A 16,418-nucleotide genomic window follows, 5' to 3' on the forward strand; every position below is an offset into this window, starting at 1 on the left:
GCACCCGCGCAGCAACGGTCAGACCGAGCGAGCCAACGCAGAGGTCCTGAGGGGCCTCAAGACCAAAACCTTCAAGAAGAAGCTGGAGGCCCACGGCAGGGGCTAGTACAACAAGCTCCAGTCCGTGCTGTGGTCAATCCGCACGACCGCCACCAAGCCGACTGGCGAGACCCCGTTCTTCCTGATTTATGGAGCTGAAGTCGTTCTCCCTCACGAGGTCAGATGTCGTTCCGCGCGGGTCCTGGCGTTCGACAAAGCGCAGCAGGACGCCATGCAGGGGACAGATCTCTTGCTGGGGGAGGAGCATCGCAGAGAAGCCGCCCTGCGGGCGGCAAGGTACCAAGAATCACTGCGGCGATACCACTGCCGCAACATCCGCCCCAGGACTCTCGAGGTAGGGGACCTCGTGCTCAGACGGGTTCTCTCCAGGAAGGGGCTGCATAAGCTCTCTCCCATGTGGGAGGGCCCGTTCAAGGTTGTTCATGTTTCCAGGCCCGGCTCTGCATGCTTGGAGACCCAAGAGGGAGTGCCCATCCAAAACGCGTGGAACATCCAACACCTCCGAAGATTTTACCCCTGAAAAAGGCCCGGTGCCTGTGAAGAAGGCGAATGCCTGTGAAGCTGCTGTGTTTTGAAAAAGGCCCGGTGCCTGTGAAGAAGGCGAATGCCTGTGAAGCTGCTGTGTTTTGAAAAAGGCCCAGTGCCTGTGAAGAAGGCGAATGCTTGTGAAGTTGCTGTGTTTTGAAAAAGGCCCGGTGCCTGTGAAGAAGGCGAATGCCTGTGAAGCTGCTGTGATTTTAAAAAGGCCCGGTGCCTGTGAAGAAGGCGAATGCCTGTGAAGTTATTGTGTTTTGAAAAAGGTCCGGTGCCTGTGAAGAAGGCAAACGCCTGTGAAGCTCGCCGCCCGTGACACTCTCACGTAATAATGAGTGGGGCTGTACACGCCCCGGAGTGTCCGGAGTGCCGCCCTCGGTCCTCGGGGGCTCCCGCCCACGCCTAGTGGCAGAACTTAGCTCCGCGCTGGCAACAAGAGGTCGAAGACTAGATTAGGTGCCGGACGCGGCCTCTTTCATTTGCTTTCCGCAGTTGGCATGTTTGTTCCCATTTGATGTTTTTCCGAAGCTATTGCCGTTTCGAGCTCGCGACTTTCCCGTTTTACTTGTTCCTTTCGGTTTCTCCCATGCAAAGCCTCGCGAGGGGGGAGCGTGGGCACCCTCGCGAGTATTTTTTGCCTAGCAATTTGGAACTTCCCTGTTTGAGTCCACAGCGGGAGCACCCCTCCCAGTCCGTGCCCCACGGGCATCGCGACACAATCACGGGGTTTGGGTTGGTTCCCCTCACTACCAAGGCTGGGGACTACCCCTGTTGACTAAACTCTACAGGACACAAGGCGCAGGACGAGACACTGGCCTCGGGAGGCGAGGACCGCGACAAGCCCCCCTCAAGATAACTGGTTTTCACGCATAAGCACACAGAATGAAGACATAGCACATAAGCAGTAGAAACAACACACGAATTAAAACAACAACTGTTTAGCAGGCCCCGTGGGGCAACGGATTACATTCTTTTCGTGCAGGAGAAAAAGGAAAGTAAAAGGGGGGACAACGTGCTCGGTGCCGACCCTCAGCGAAGGCTCGTACTGCCTCCGAAGCTCAGCTGGATTCCGCCTCCCGCTTCACGAGGGCGCGGCGGCGGGCCGACCCGCTGCCCTCTCACAGACGAGGGCGACGACGAGGGGGCTGGTCGCGGCCACCGCTGGAGGAGCTGCTACCCGAAGGAGAGTCGCTGGAGCTTGGCGGATCTCGGGTCCCGCTGCCCGCACGCCCTCCGCCCCCTTCACCACGACCAATGCCGGGGCTGGGCGCGCGACCGCGGTCATCGTCTTCGTAACAGCATCCGACACGGCGACCGTCTTCCCCGAACACCCTCACGTAGAGGGTGGCGTCGCCATCGAAGTTGAACTGCAGAGTGCAACATCGGCGCAGGCCGCACGCGCGGGCGAATGTCTGCCAGCCGCGGGTCAAGGCCGCCTCCCCGGCGGTGGAGATCTCCAGGGTAGCCCAAGAGGACCTGCTGCAGCAACCATCTGCCTGAAGCCAAAGGCCACCGGGGCACCAGCCGGAAGCTCACCTATGAAGAAACAAGGAAGTTGGAGCCAGGTACCGGTCGGGTCAGCCGACCACATGACGAACTCCGGCAGCACCTCCGCCGAGTGGAAGTGCGGCCTTGGGGGTCGCGCAGCCCGAGCATACCTCTCAATGGCAGCCGGACGCCCACCACTGTGCAGAGGGCTGCTTCCACGGCCTCGGGAAGCCGCAGCAGGGGCGGCGGGGTGTTTACGAGGGCGTCCCTGGCCGCGCTTGGTCGGAGGGGAGCCGGGCCCTTCCCGGCGAGCCTTCCCTTTCCCCGCGGCCAAGAACCTCTTCGGCGGAGCCATGGGGACGGCGAGCGTCCGAGAAGAAGGCAGGGAGTAGCAAGGAGGGATAAACCAGAAGGGCTCGCATCGTTCCATACATATAACTGCGGGAGGCCAACCGACGGCCTCCGCGATCATAGGTAATCATGACCCGTTTTGCATGCAGGGACTTGTCAAATCGTGCAGCTACCGAGGCGTCGTGGGGGAGCCAGGACGCCCACGTCCAATCAACCACCACGCGGCGCCCAAGGCTGCAGGCTATTGGGGCCCACGGCGCATCTCACTTGCCTCTTGGCTTCTCTGCTAAGCCAAGTCCAAGCGCGCCTTGGGCCCGGGGGCTACTGTCGGCGTTCTGGGAACGGGGGTACCTAGACTTGCCTACCTGCGGCCTGCGGCGTGGCTCAAGGAGTGGCCAAGTACGGCCCATCTTCACCAGCACATGCTCAAGACCCTCGCGAGGGGCCAAGCCTCGCGGGGCGGACGACAGAAGGCCTCCTCAGGCGCGGCCTCGTCAGGCTAGCTCGCGAGGAGGCGGAGAGATCAAGGCGGGTTACCTCATGAGGTGCCCGTGACGCAAGCCATGACGACGAACGCGCAGGCGGGCGCCAGGCAGGCGCCGGCCCGTGCAGAGTCCTTGTTTCCCCTTTGGTGCAAAGGGGCAAGCGCAGGAAAGGGTATCAAGCAAAGGCAACCATTTCGGTGCAACAAGACCAAGACTAGCAGGACGGCAGAACGGAGGTCATGGTGGAGCCCAATCCAGCGTCATCGTTAGGGTCTTTTGGCAGGCGAGGACCAACTTTAGTCAGGATAAGTGTACTAGATGTTCCCCTTCAAATTGGCCAATTGTTGGCACCGTTCCAGCTCAATATTTGGGAAGAGGCCCAGGGCCTCTACCTATAAATAGGACTAGCCACCCACAAGGTAGGGGCATCTGGATCAGATTGGATCCACACCCAAGACACAGAGAGAGAGAGGCGACTGAACCCTCCTAGCAGTTCATCGCACCAACCAAGAACAGACCCTCGCGAGGATGTTCTTCCCTTGTACTGTTCCTCATCAGCCCCAGAGGCAATCCACACACCACCAACTGGAGTAGGGTATTACACCACAATGGTGGCCTGAACAAGTATAAATCTTGTGTCACTTGTGTTGTTCTTCAAGTAGTTTCGATCCTAGCAAGGCGGTGAAACATGGGTAGGCCGAGGGTGTGATCTCCGCGCGCACCCCAGTGTTCGAACCTCAAGGGTCCGCCGGAACCCGAAATCCGACACAGCCAAACATTCCCGGAGTGGGAGGCAAGTGGGTGGCCTCCACCGTCAAGGAGGAGCATATTACGAAGCTTCGAGCGACCGGATACTTGGCCGCAGATATAGCGCACCGGTTGCCGGACGCGGGGCAGATTATTCCGACTCCAGGACCCCACAAGAGGGTCGTGTTCCTCACCCACTTCATCCGCGGACTGGGATTCCCCCTCCACCCATTTGTCCACGGGCTCATGTTCTATTACGGGCTGGATTTTCACTTTATCATCGTGTGCGGGGCTTTCTTCGCATCAGGCCCTACTTTGGCCTATGGCTAAAGATCTTCAAAGTAAATCCAAAGATAGTGGTCGGCCAGCAGGCGGAGTGTGGTGGCGCCATGGTGGGCAAGATGCCCAACGTCACCTGGCTCGAAGGCTCCTTTGCGGGGACCGTGAAGGGGTGGCAATCGGGGTGGTTCTACATCACTGAGCCGCGCGACGCCAACTGGGTGGTGGCCCCCGAATTCCGATCCGGCATCCCTGTGCGGCTCAATTCCTGGAAGAGGAAGGGCCTGGCCTGGGGCGCATCCGCGGAGCTGACTGGATTCCAGAACGGCGTCAAAAACATGATAACCAAGAGTATCAAGCTAGTCAATGTGGTCCAGGTCATGCTATTTCGTCGGATTCTCCCGTGTCAGAGACGGACATTCAACCTGTGGGAGTTCGACGCGGCCCAACAACAGACACTGCAAGAGCTCTTTGAGACGACACACAAAGACGCCTGGAAGGTGTTGTTTAAGGCCAGCGAAGTTCCTCCTCCCACCTCTGAGGACCGCAGACTCAGCGCCAGGCGCCAGGCCAACGCGGTAAGCATTCTACATTTCACAAGATGTGCCTTTCCCCAGTATATTCGTGGGAGAAACTTAGGCCACTGTGCTGATTTTAACAGGAATACATGGCGACGGCGGAGCGGATCGACTGTCCGGCTCCGTTGCCTGAGGACCCAGTCGACGAACTCCTGACGGAGATGCTGGCTCCGGCACCATATGAGGTGCCAGAGAAGAAGGCCAAGAAAAAGGCCACGGGGACCAGAAGAAGTTCCCGGTGCAACCTGGTGCCGGACTCACCGTCCGAAGACACCGGGGCGCACTCCTCCAATGACAATGAGGAGGAGGAGGAGGAAAACCCTCTCCCCAAAAACGAGGGGGGGCGAAGAGGAAGGCCACCCTTTCCGGGGAGTCTGAAGGGTCCATGAAGGGACGGACCCTCCCTTCGGACCACTCCACAAACGCCGCCTATAGAGAGGAGGAGTGGCTACCCAGGGGCAAGCCCTTGGCGAGATCATAAGTATCTGCACTCTATAATACTTTTAGGGTGACTTAGCTTCATAGTTTGTTATAACGCCGAACACGCATATGCAGTTTGGCCAGGTCCCATCCCGAGGTATCCTCTTCGGATGGGTCTCTGAGTGATTCGGCAATGAATTCGCTCCCGACAGCCACCTCCCCTCGGCCTACGGATAACACGGAGGTGTGGTCCCAAAGGGTACCAGAGCAGGGGGAGGCGGCTCTGGAGATGCTCCAAGGCGAAATTCCAGACGCCGGGCACATGGGGAGTAAGATCCCCATAGATTGTGCTGACAAGAGCCGCAGCAAGTTGGGCTCCCAGCCAGACACTGCACCGGAACCTCGGAGGGCGAGCCGGCCGTGCCAATGACCTCCGTTGCGCCAGAGGCATCGGATAATCTGCTGGAAGTGCTTCGTGGCGCTTCCATGGATGAAGAGCATCATACTCTTATGAGTATGGTGATTCAGAGGGTTCGGTCCGCCAAAAGCGGATTCACCGAAGCTTGCACCAGCCTCCTAACAGGCTTTGAGGTAAGTAGTCAAAAGTGTGAGAAATTATCACCCAATAGACAGTAGCCCCTGATACTCTATTTGGTGTTCGAAAAGAAAAGCCAAACGGAGGGTCAACTTTAAACCGCATGAATCTAACAGTATGTGCCTATGTGAATAAGCAGGTGGTGCTGCTTGCCGCTGCTGCCCCCATAGCAGAGGTCACCGGACTTGAACGGGACCTGAAGCAGGCCGAAGAGTAGCTCAGCCTCACGAAGAGGCAGCTCGAAGAGAACAAAGGTGAGTGATACACCATTCATGTGTCGTATAGCAGAGAAAAATTGGTGACGCTAACAAAAAGTGTCATGATTTTTTAATAGGGGCCACGACCAAAGTGGCGGCCATGAGGAAAGCGCTATCCGAGGCCGAAGACAAGGCGGCCACGGAGCGCATTGAGCGTGAAAAGCAAGATGCTAGGGTTGGCGAGGTACAGCAAGAGCTCCAGGAGCTCGGAAAGAAGTTCGAGTCCTTGGAGCGTGACTTCAACACGAAAGAGTCTGAGCTTGCGAAGGCCCTTCTGAGCACGAAAGACGCCAAGGACAAAGCCCAAAAGGCCCAACAAGAAATCCAGGCGGCCAAGAAGATAGTGGCGGGTAAGGCATTTATTATGCAAAGCAAGCATGTGGAGGATACATTTCTTTTACTTACCCGAATTCGGAGCTCTCCAGGGGCATTCGCAGATCTGCCATGCAGCATATTGGGTGCCACAGAGTTCTATCATGCCGAAGAGGGGAGCTCAACGGAGAAGCTATTCTGGTCCCAGTATGCTGGAGCCGAATAACCAAGTGCCTCTGAGTGACCAACTGAAGCAATTGGTTGAACTCCATAGGGCGGCCGAAGTGGCCATGAAGGACTTCATAGTCCGGATCTGGCCTGGTGAGCCCCTGCCCGACAGCTACTTCGGCCTTATAAAGCAGATGGTAAATGCCTGTTCGCGACTTGAAGTTATCAAGCGATCCATTTGTATTGAGGGTGCCCGACGGGCCTTTGCCCGTGCGAAAATGCATTGGGCCAAGCTGGATGCAGAGAAGCTGGTGAAGGATGGACCGCCGGAGGGCAAGGCGCATCGCTACCTCGAGAAATATTATGATGGCGTTATGAAAGGCGCTCGTCTCGTGGCCGATGAATGTACCAAGGACATAATCTTTAAGTGAATGTACTCATGTCATCTTTGTAATATGAAAATGAATTTGTTTGCGCTATACGACGCTTTGTTGATTTAAAATATTACCTTCTGTGTGGCTGTTTATAAAATTCTGAAAGTAGGCCAGTCGTCGGCTTCCGCCCCCATGTAACTAGTACTGGGGTGTTTGTGGAAAACCCAAACACTCTTTATCCAAATTTTTGGTCCTTGAAGGAGGTGTTTGGCGCAGCGAACAAGGCAATCGGACTATGCGGCTTTATAACTCTCACTTAGCCATAGAAGTCTACAATTTTAAATTTTGGCGAAGCCCCTAGAATTGGGAAAGCCGAGTTGGGGCGCTATACACATCTAAATCGGACAAGGCCGATTCCTTGCCTGAACCAGAAAAAATCTTTAAGGATTTAGGACCTCTTGAACAGCGACCAGCTCTCGCCGCATCATGACAGTTAGTTTTCGGCTTTCTCTACTAAGGTGCTCGTCCGGAAGAACCGGGACACAATCACAGTAGTTCTCCCTGTGCTACCTTAGCCGATATAACAGAACGTAAGGTATCAAAACAAGGGAACCAGGAAAACCCAACTATTAACCCAAGACTTGATTTGGAGCTGATGCATATAATGTTATAAGTTCAGGGTGCCACACTATTGAAAGTGTTCGGACTTATCTTGCCGTATTATGGGGCACCATAAGAAGCCCCTGGCAAATTGAACATACCAAAGTGTACGGATTCAATATTAAATAAACATTTTTAGGGAAAATGTGAAGATAGGAATAATAAGCTGACGCTATATATTATTTCCCATTGTGAAATAATACGTCTAAGCGTATGTGTACAATTAATGCGTTAAGCAGAAGCAAATAGGACTATTTGACATGTCCTATCCAAGGGCGGGTGTAGGACCTTGAAGTATGTCTAGAGGGGGGTGATTAGACTACTTGACCAATAAAAACATAACTTTTTCCCAATTTTAGAGTTTGGCAGATTTTAGCTACTTCAGGACAAGTCAAGCAATCATCACACTATTCAAGCAAGCATGCAAAGAGTATATAGGCAGCGGAAATTAAAGCATGTAACTTGGAAGAAAGTAAAGGGAAGGGTTTGGAGGATTCAAACGCAATTGGAGACACGGATGTTTTTGGCGTGGTTCCGATAGGTGGTGCTATCGTACATCCACGTTGATGGAGACTTCAACCCACGAAGGGTAACGGCTGCGCGAGTCCACGAAGGGCTCCACCCACGAATGGGTCCACGAAGAAGCAACCTTGTCTATCCCACCATGTCCATCGCCCACTAAGGACTTGCCTCACTAGCGGTAGATCTTCACGAAGTAGGCGATCTCCTTGCCCTTACAAACTCCTTGGTTCAACTCCACAATCTTGTCGGAGGCTCCCAAGTGACACCTAGCCAATCTAGGAGACACCACTCTCCAAGAAGTAACAAATGGTGCGTTGATGATGAACTCCTTGCTCTTGTGCTTCAAATGATAGTCTCCCCAACACTCAACTCTCTCTCATAGGTTTTGGATCTGGTGGAAAGAAGATTTGAGAAGAAAGCAACTTGGGGAAGGCTAGAGATCAAGATTCATATGGTAGGAATGGAATATCTTGGCCTCAACACATGAGTAGGTGGTTCTCTCTCAGAAATGGTAAGTTGGAAGTGTAGGTTCGTTCTGATGGCTCTCTCTCCGAATGAAGAGGAGGTGGAGGGGTATATATAGCCTCCACACAAAATCTAACCGTTACACACAACTTACTAAACTCGGTGGGACCTATCGCTAAACTCGGTTGGACCGATTTAGTAAACCTAGTGACCGTTAGTTATTTTCGGTGGGACCGACATACATCTCGGTGAGACCAATTCGGTTAGGGTTAGGGCATAACGTAATCTCGGTAAGACCGATTACACAAACTCGGTGAGACAGATTTGGTAATAAGCTTTCCAGAGGGTTGGTCAGGTAAACTTGGTGGGACCGATTTGCTCTTTTCGGTGAGATCGAAATGTTACAAAAAGGAAACAGAGAGTTTACATTGCAATCTCGGTGGGACCGATCGCTCACTTCGGTTAGACCGAAATGTTACGAAGGGAAACAGAGAGATTACAACCCCATCTCGGTGAGACCGAGATCCCTATCGGTAAGACCGATTTTCTTAGGGTTTGTGGCAGTGGCTATGACTTTTGGAATCGGTGGCGCCGGATAGGAAGAATCGGTGTGACCGATTTTGGCTTTGGGTTTAGGTCATTGGTGGATGTGGGAAAGTAGTTGAGGGTTTTGGAGCATATCACTAAGCACATGAAGCAAGAGGCTCATTAAGCAACACCTCATCCCTCCTTGATAGTATTGGTTTTTCCTATAGATTCAATGTGATCTTGGATCACTAAAATATAAAATGAAGAGTCTTGAGCTTTGAGATTGAGCCAATCCCTTGTCCTTAGTATTTTGAGGGATCCACTTTCATCATCCATGCCATGCCATTCATTGAGCTTTCCTGAAATAATAGTCTTGGAATAGCATTAGCTCAATGAGCTATATGTTGTTATGAATTACCAAAACCACCTAGGGATAGTTGCACTTTCAATCTCCCCCTTTTGGTAAGTGATGACAACATATAGATTAAAGCTTCGACAAATGATAATAAGATTGAATAACATTGTCGCTTTGAGAAGTATGTGATAAGCAAGAGCTCCCCCTAAATTTTTGCATAGTTTAAGATTTGCTTTGGACTGCAAATGCACAATGAATTAGGATCATGGGTTACTCTTCCATGTCACATACATCTTGGTGGAGCGCTCAAAATAATAAACATAGAATACATGCACTCATCACCAAGCAAAGTGAATGATCACATAAGATAGATAGGATAATATCAAGCATGCATAAGTGTAGCTTATGATCAAACACATGATCATCAATGTCTCACAAGCATAGTATCTCAACAGAAAGCAAACAAAGTTTAAAAACACCAAATAAAAGCAAGAGAGAACAAAAGCAACACTCTCTCTCTCTCGAAGCCTATGATCTATACATTTTTCTCCCCCTTTGGCAACAAGTTACCAAAAAGTTCATAGAAAATGCATAGCGCTAGATCGACTCTCAGGCTTGATCTTCTGGTGGTGGTGTCCTGATGACTCCAAGGACGAAGGCTTCAATTGAAGTAGAGGGTGCTGGAGTGGATGCTGGAGCTGGTTGCACTGGAACTGAAGGGGCAGTAGCTGGTGCTGAAGTTGTTGCGCTAGTGTCTGTCACTGGCACTGCAACTGATCTCTGCGCTCTGGGCACTCTGGCAAACACATTAGTTGTTGTCTTGCCCTGCTTCTCCTGCATGTCCTCCTACAGATGCTCCACAACTGACTGAATCTCAGTTACTTTGACATCAAGGTCATGGAATTTGAGTTCCATGATTCTCTCAAGACTCTCCTGATTCTGAGTGAGGGTGGCCAGTCCCTTCTCAATCCTCACTGTAGATGCTATCAAGTAACCAAGCTGCTCCTGTTTGGTTTTCAAGAAATATTCAGATGCCTCCTCTTGAGTTGGCATCTTGGCAGCCTTCTCCTTCTTTGCCTTCTCCTTCTTCTCCTGAGCTTGAACTGATTGTGGATCATTTTCATTCATGACAACCTCATTGTCCTCAAAGTCTGGATAAAGTGGAAAGTGTTCCTTATCCAATAGTTATTTCCCTGTGCCCATCTTTGAGTTGATCAGTTCCTAAATCTGAGGTGCATATCCACAGCTCCTCTTTTGATCTACTGCAGTCCTCTTGATGGTTTCAATCATCAGGCTCATGACTTTGAACTTCTGTGGCACATCAAACACATGCAACATGTTGATGGCATGCCCTCTGATCATGTTATGGTCACTAGACTTGGGCAACAGAGTGTGCCTCAGAATCCAATTGATTGTTGGCAACCCTGACAACAGAAAGTGAACTGATCCAAACTTGTGACTCTTTACTGCCTTGTCTGGAATCTCCTTGTACATGTGAGCCATGGAATTGTGATCCATCTTCCTCTTTGCATAAATGTCCAGGTCATCCTCATTTTCCTTGGGGGCATTTATCAGACTTGCCCATTCTTCAACAGTTGACTGGTACCTTGTACCTTCAGACATCCAAACAATTCTTCCATCTGGGTAAAAATGTGCTGTGGAGTAGAACTGCATGATAAGCTCATCATTCTAGTGTGTGAACTTCTGTCCAACGAAATCAACAACTCCACAAGCAACAAAGCTTTCTTGCACTCCAGGATAGTGCTCTTCATTGTCCTTGATGTAGGTCCAGTCGACCCACCTCATGTCACAAACTATAGGTTTCTTGTCCAACAGAATTGTTTCATAAAAGTCCGGATGTTCCTTTGTATGGAACCTGTAGTCAACAGCAGTTCTTCTTCTTGAAGCATATGGATCTTCCATTCTCCACAGTCTCAGCCCTGAATCCTTCCTGATTCTCATGTCCTCAGCCACAGGATGGGCATCATTGTGGTCTGGTATCTTGGGCTTGAGCTTTCTTAGGTCCTATCCTTCTTCATCCTCTACTTCAGCAACATTTGGCACTGGGGCCTTGTTCTTCTCAGCAGCTGGAATACTCCTAGTATTCCTCTTTGGAACTTGCTTGGCCTTGGAGGCAGCCTTGGGCGCTTCCTTGGGCTTAGATGTTGCATCCCCTGATCTGATTGCATTACCCATAAGCTTAGGTGCCTTAGGTGCTGGTGCAGCAACCTCTTCCTCTTCTTCAGAATATTTTCTCATAGAGGGCTTTCCAAGGACCTTGGCAGTTGTGGTTCTTGCTCTCTTCTTTTTCTTGTCCTGAGCACCATCATCCTCTGATTCAATTGTGAACTTCATAGTTTCACCAGTGGGGACTTTTTGAGGTTTGTATGATGTGTCTTTCCTTGCAGGTGCCTCTTTGGGTTGAGCCTGAGCTGGCACTTGAGTGGACTTTCTGGCTTTAGGCATAGGTGTCCTCTTGGCAGGAACTTTCTTCTTTAGACTTGGCTTAGTGCTATATGCAGAGCCATATTCCTTCTTGAGCACTACCTTCTTGGAAGTAGCCTCATCTTCCTCAGCTTTGTAATCTTCATCCTCCGAGTCTGGCGTTCTTTTCCTCCTTTGCCTAGTAGCAGCCTTAGGCAAATTGCTAGGAGTACTTCTGCTCCCTTCATCTGTAGTTGAGGGACTAGTGCCCTCACTCAAGTCCATCTGCTCTTCTGACTTGTTCTGGCTGTCACTCTATTCTGACATGCTGCAACAAGCTGACTGCTGACCCTGTGAAGAGTTATAGATGAGATAGAATAGATGAGCATCACAAAATGCAGAGGTTTTTGCAAGAGAATGATTCAAAAGTTCAGTTTTAGTTTTTCACAGAAAGCATTTCGGATCAACCGATTTTCAAACTCGGTGATACCGCAGCAGTTTTGGAACCTAAACTGATGATCTCGGTTGGACTGAGTCACAGTTCGGTGGCACCGAGACTGCTAGGGTTTCACAGAATCCTCAAATCGGTCGCACCGATTAGTGATTCTCGGTCAGACCGAGAGTCACTAGTGGAATGGCATAAGCCAAATCAGTGAGACCGAGTTTTTCAACTCGGTGGGTCCAAGATGGTTTCAGCAGAAACCTAACCCTAAAAATTTGAATCTCATCTATTATATGGACTACTTTGGCTGGACAGAAGTGTTTCAAACGTGGCAAGATTCAGTAAGAGTACAATGTGCTTGGAATCAAATGTGGATAGCACAAAGATTGAGTTCATACCCTAACTTGGCGATGGACTTGCTACAGCGACAACGGCGGGGCGAAATATGTTGACGGCGGTGGAGACCAACGACAGGAGGCTGCTGGCGACGAGGAGACAATCCAAAGACCTCCGATGGCAGAACGAGCTATTGCGCGGGCGAAGGGTTTCGGAGAAATTTTCAAAAAAATTCCCGTGGCTATATATAGCCCGACCCTGCCGGTGTGACCGAGTGGAACAACTCGGTGGCACCAAGATGCATAACTGTGTACAGTTACTGCAAATCAGTGAGACCGAAGAGTTCAAATCGGTAGCACCGTGATTGAAAACTCATATCAACTTAGTGATCTCGGTAGGACCGAAATGGAGGAATTAGTCAGACCGAGAGTCACAAAGAGGTTTTGGAAGTTTAAGTCTATGACGAATCGGGGACTCTGAGTGCTCCTCACACAGAGTGGTTCGAATTTGACTTGATCAAATTTTGTGATGCAGCATGAATAGAGTTTGAGATGAGGAAAGCATAGATAGCTAAAGAAGGTTCTTAGGCATTCTTGTCCATCCACTTGGCAAAAAGAAAAAAGACCAAACAATCAAAACAACAAGTGGATGTCCTTGAATGAGTGAAATATGCACCAACATGCTCACACAATAAGATGGCAAATGAAATATGTGGCAAAGCATGCACAACCAATTCTAGCATCTATCAAACAATTGGCTTTGACTAGGTCATCTATATATGAGTATATTGACTTAGGAGTCAAATGAGAACATTTGATCATAGGTCATACTCATCGTTTAAGCTCAAGTGGGGTTACCACTTTTACATAATGCATCGATGTGTTCACACCATTAGAGTTGCTTTGACTCAATTCTTAGAGTTAAGCTCCCCCTAGATGTGAGATCGCCCCTTAGAGGGATGAACTAACCTTGGGTTTTGTCGATGATGACTTCATGTAGGTGTTGAAGATGTAGATGCTCAATGTTGATGTGGATCATTTGGAGCAATCCTTTGGAGTGAGTTGCACTTTCAACTTTCCTACATGGGTTAGTCCCACAAGGAACAAACAAGAATATCCATAGACATAGAGTGATGCACACACAAAATGATGTCCATGAAATCATTAGGTTACCTTGTCCCTTGCCTTACCAACATGAGGGTTTGTGACTCCTTGAACTAGTGCAAGATGTGGAAGTTGATTGCACTTGTTCTTGCCAAAATAATATGAGTGAAGAATGTTGGTGGAGTCACCATCAAGAACTCTCTAGTTCTTCTTCTTCGGGATCCACATCATCTTGATGGGAATCCTTGGAGTTGTAGTTGTACTTGATGAAGTAGAACTTGACGTAGTCTTGGGGACCCACTTGAACGAAGCTTCAGGTGCTTCTTCAAATGCATCAATATCTTCTTGAAGCTTGTCTTTGCCTTTGTTCTTGTGGTCTTGTGGTGGAAGATCATCTTGAGCTGGTGTTCCCTTGAAGAAAGTAGGATCATACTTCTCTTGTTGAGGAACAAACTTTGTCTTGGGGTATTGATCTTCTTCCCACTCAACTCCATTGGCATTGAACTTTCGTTCAAAACCAACACCTTGATTCTTCCGGTGCCTTCCTTGCTTGCGTACAATTTCTTTGAATTGCTTACTCCCGGCAAGGCTCTTGTAAACACCTTTCTCTATAATTCCCTTCAATAAGCTATTTTCTTGCTCAAGAGTAACTTGGCTAAGAGAACCATTAGTGGAATCAAGAGAACTACTAGAAGCAACAATGTTAGATTTGACATTATTATTGTTACTACTAGAGGAAGTATCTTTCTTGTACTTGTTACTAGACTTGACTTGAGGCATGTAAGTAGATAAGAGTAAACGCTTGGCAATGTAAGAAGAACTTTTCTTGCGAACATCATCATTGATTGCCTTTAAGAACTCATGCTCTTGCTCAAGATTGAGCTTTTCAAAGCGTAACTTCTCATGAGCCCTTAAAAGTTCTCGATGATCTTCGTAGATACTTTCATGAGCTAACTTAAGAGTGTTTAGTTCTTTAGTTAGAAGCTCAATCTTCTCCTTATCATTGTCATTCATTTTATCTTGATTAGCATGATTAATTGACGTTTCATCATAGTATTCATCACTAGAGTTGTCAACAAGTAAATCATCGTCCACGAGCAAGTCATCTTCATCACTATTGAAATCAACATACTCAGGATGTGTTACCTTTGGACCTTTGGCCATGAAGCATCTTCCAACACCTTCATTTGGTGAATCAAATATGTCGTAGGAGTCGGTTGACACAAGTGCTAGACCGACAACACCTTCATCTTGAGTATATTCAGAGTCGGAGTGATAGCTTCTCTCGGAGTGATTGTCGGAGTCGGAGGCGGATACCCATTCACCAACATGAGCTTGATGTCTTCGTTTTGTGTAGCTTCTTGATGACTTGTCCTTCCTTTCCGAATCCTTGCTGCTCCGTGAGGGTCTTCGTTCATAACGATCATCTTTACTCCTCCTCTCTCTTGGTGGTGATTCTTCTCTTTTGCTCCTTCTTCTTGGAGAATCTTCTCTTCTTTTATAGGGTGCCGTACACTCATTTGAGTAGTGTCCGGGTCTCCCACAGTTGTAGCAATTGCACTCTCGACTAGAAGATCTCTTGTCATTGTAAGACCTTGACTTGGAGATTCTTTCTTTGCTTCTACTCTTGTAGAATTTGTTGAAGTTCTTCACCATTAAGCTCAATTCTTCATTGAAGGTTTGTTTCTCACTTGATGATGTGGGGGCTTCACTTGAGGCTTTGTAAGCACCACTTGACTTGTTGTGAAGTTCGTCCTTATCCTTGAGTGACATCTCATGAGCAACAATTCTACCAATGACTTCCGTTGGCTTGAGATCTTTGTAGTTTGGCTTCATTTGAATCAACGTGCACACGGTATCATACTTTCCATCCAATGCTCTTAGGATTTTCTTGATGATGCATCTGTCGGTCATCTCTTCACTCCCTAAGCCGGCAATCTCATTTGTGATAAGAGCAAGCCTAGAGTACATTTCACTGACACCTTCACCATCCTTCATTTCGAACTTGTCAAGCTGACTTTGGAGCACATCCAACTTGGATTCCTTGACGGACTCGGTACCTTCATGCATATCAATCAAAGTATCCCAAATTTACTTTGCATTCTCAAGACGGCTGATTTTGTTGAATTCTTCGGGGCACAAGCCGTTGAAAATGATATCACAAGCTTGAGCATTGTATTGCAGCATCTTCAATTCTTCCGCATTAGCTTCACGGTTCGGTTCTCTCCCATCAAAGAATTCAGCTTGCAAGCCAATACAAATAATTGCCCAAACGGCAGGGTTATGTCCAAGGATATGCATTTTCATCTTATGCTTCCAACTAGCAAAATTAGTACCATCAAAGTAAGGACCTCTACGGTGATAGTTTCCCTCGCTAGACGCCATACTCTCCTAGGTTGTGAAACCAAGGCTATGACCACCAAAAGCTATGGAAATCAAATAAAATGGAGACCAAGGCTCTGATATCACTTGTAGGACCTTGAAGTATGTCTAGACGGGGAGTGATTAGACTACTTGACCAATAAAAACTTAACCTTTTCCCAATTTTAGAGTTTGGCAGATTTTAGCTACTTTAGGACAAGTCAAGCAATCATCACACTATTCAAGCAAGCATGCAAAGAGTATATAGGTAGCGGAAATTAAAGCATGTAACTTGCAAGAAAGTAAAGGGAAGGGTTTGGAGGATTCAAACGCAATTGGATAGACGGATGTTTTTGGTGTGGTTTCGATAGGTGGTGCTATCGTATATCCACGTTGATGGAGACTTCAACCCACGAAGGGTAACGGCTGCGCGAGTCCACGGAGGGCTCCACCCACGAATGGGTCCACGAAGAAGCAACCTTGTCTATCCCACCGTGGCCATCGCCCACGAAGGACTTGCCTCACTAGCGGTAGATCTTCACGAAGTAGGCGATCTCCTTGCCCTTACAAACTC

This window comes from Triticum aestivum, chromosome 5B (assembly GCF_018294505.1).
Source record: "Triticum aestivum cultivar Chinese Spring chromosome 5B, IWGSC CS RefSeq v2.1, whole genome shotgun sequence".
NCBI classification, from domain to species: Eukaryota; Viridiplantae; Streptophyta; class Magnoliopsida; order Poales; family Poaceae; genus Triticum; species Triticum aestivum.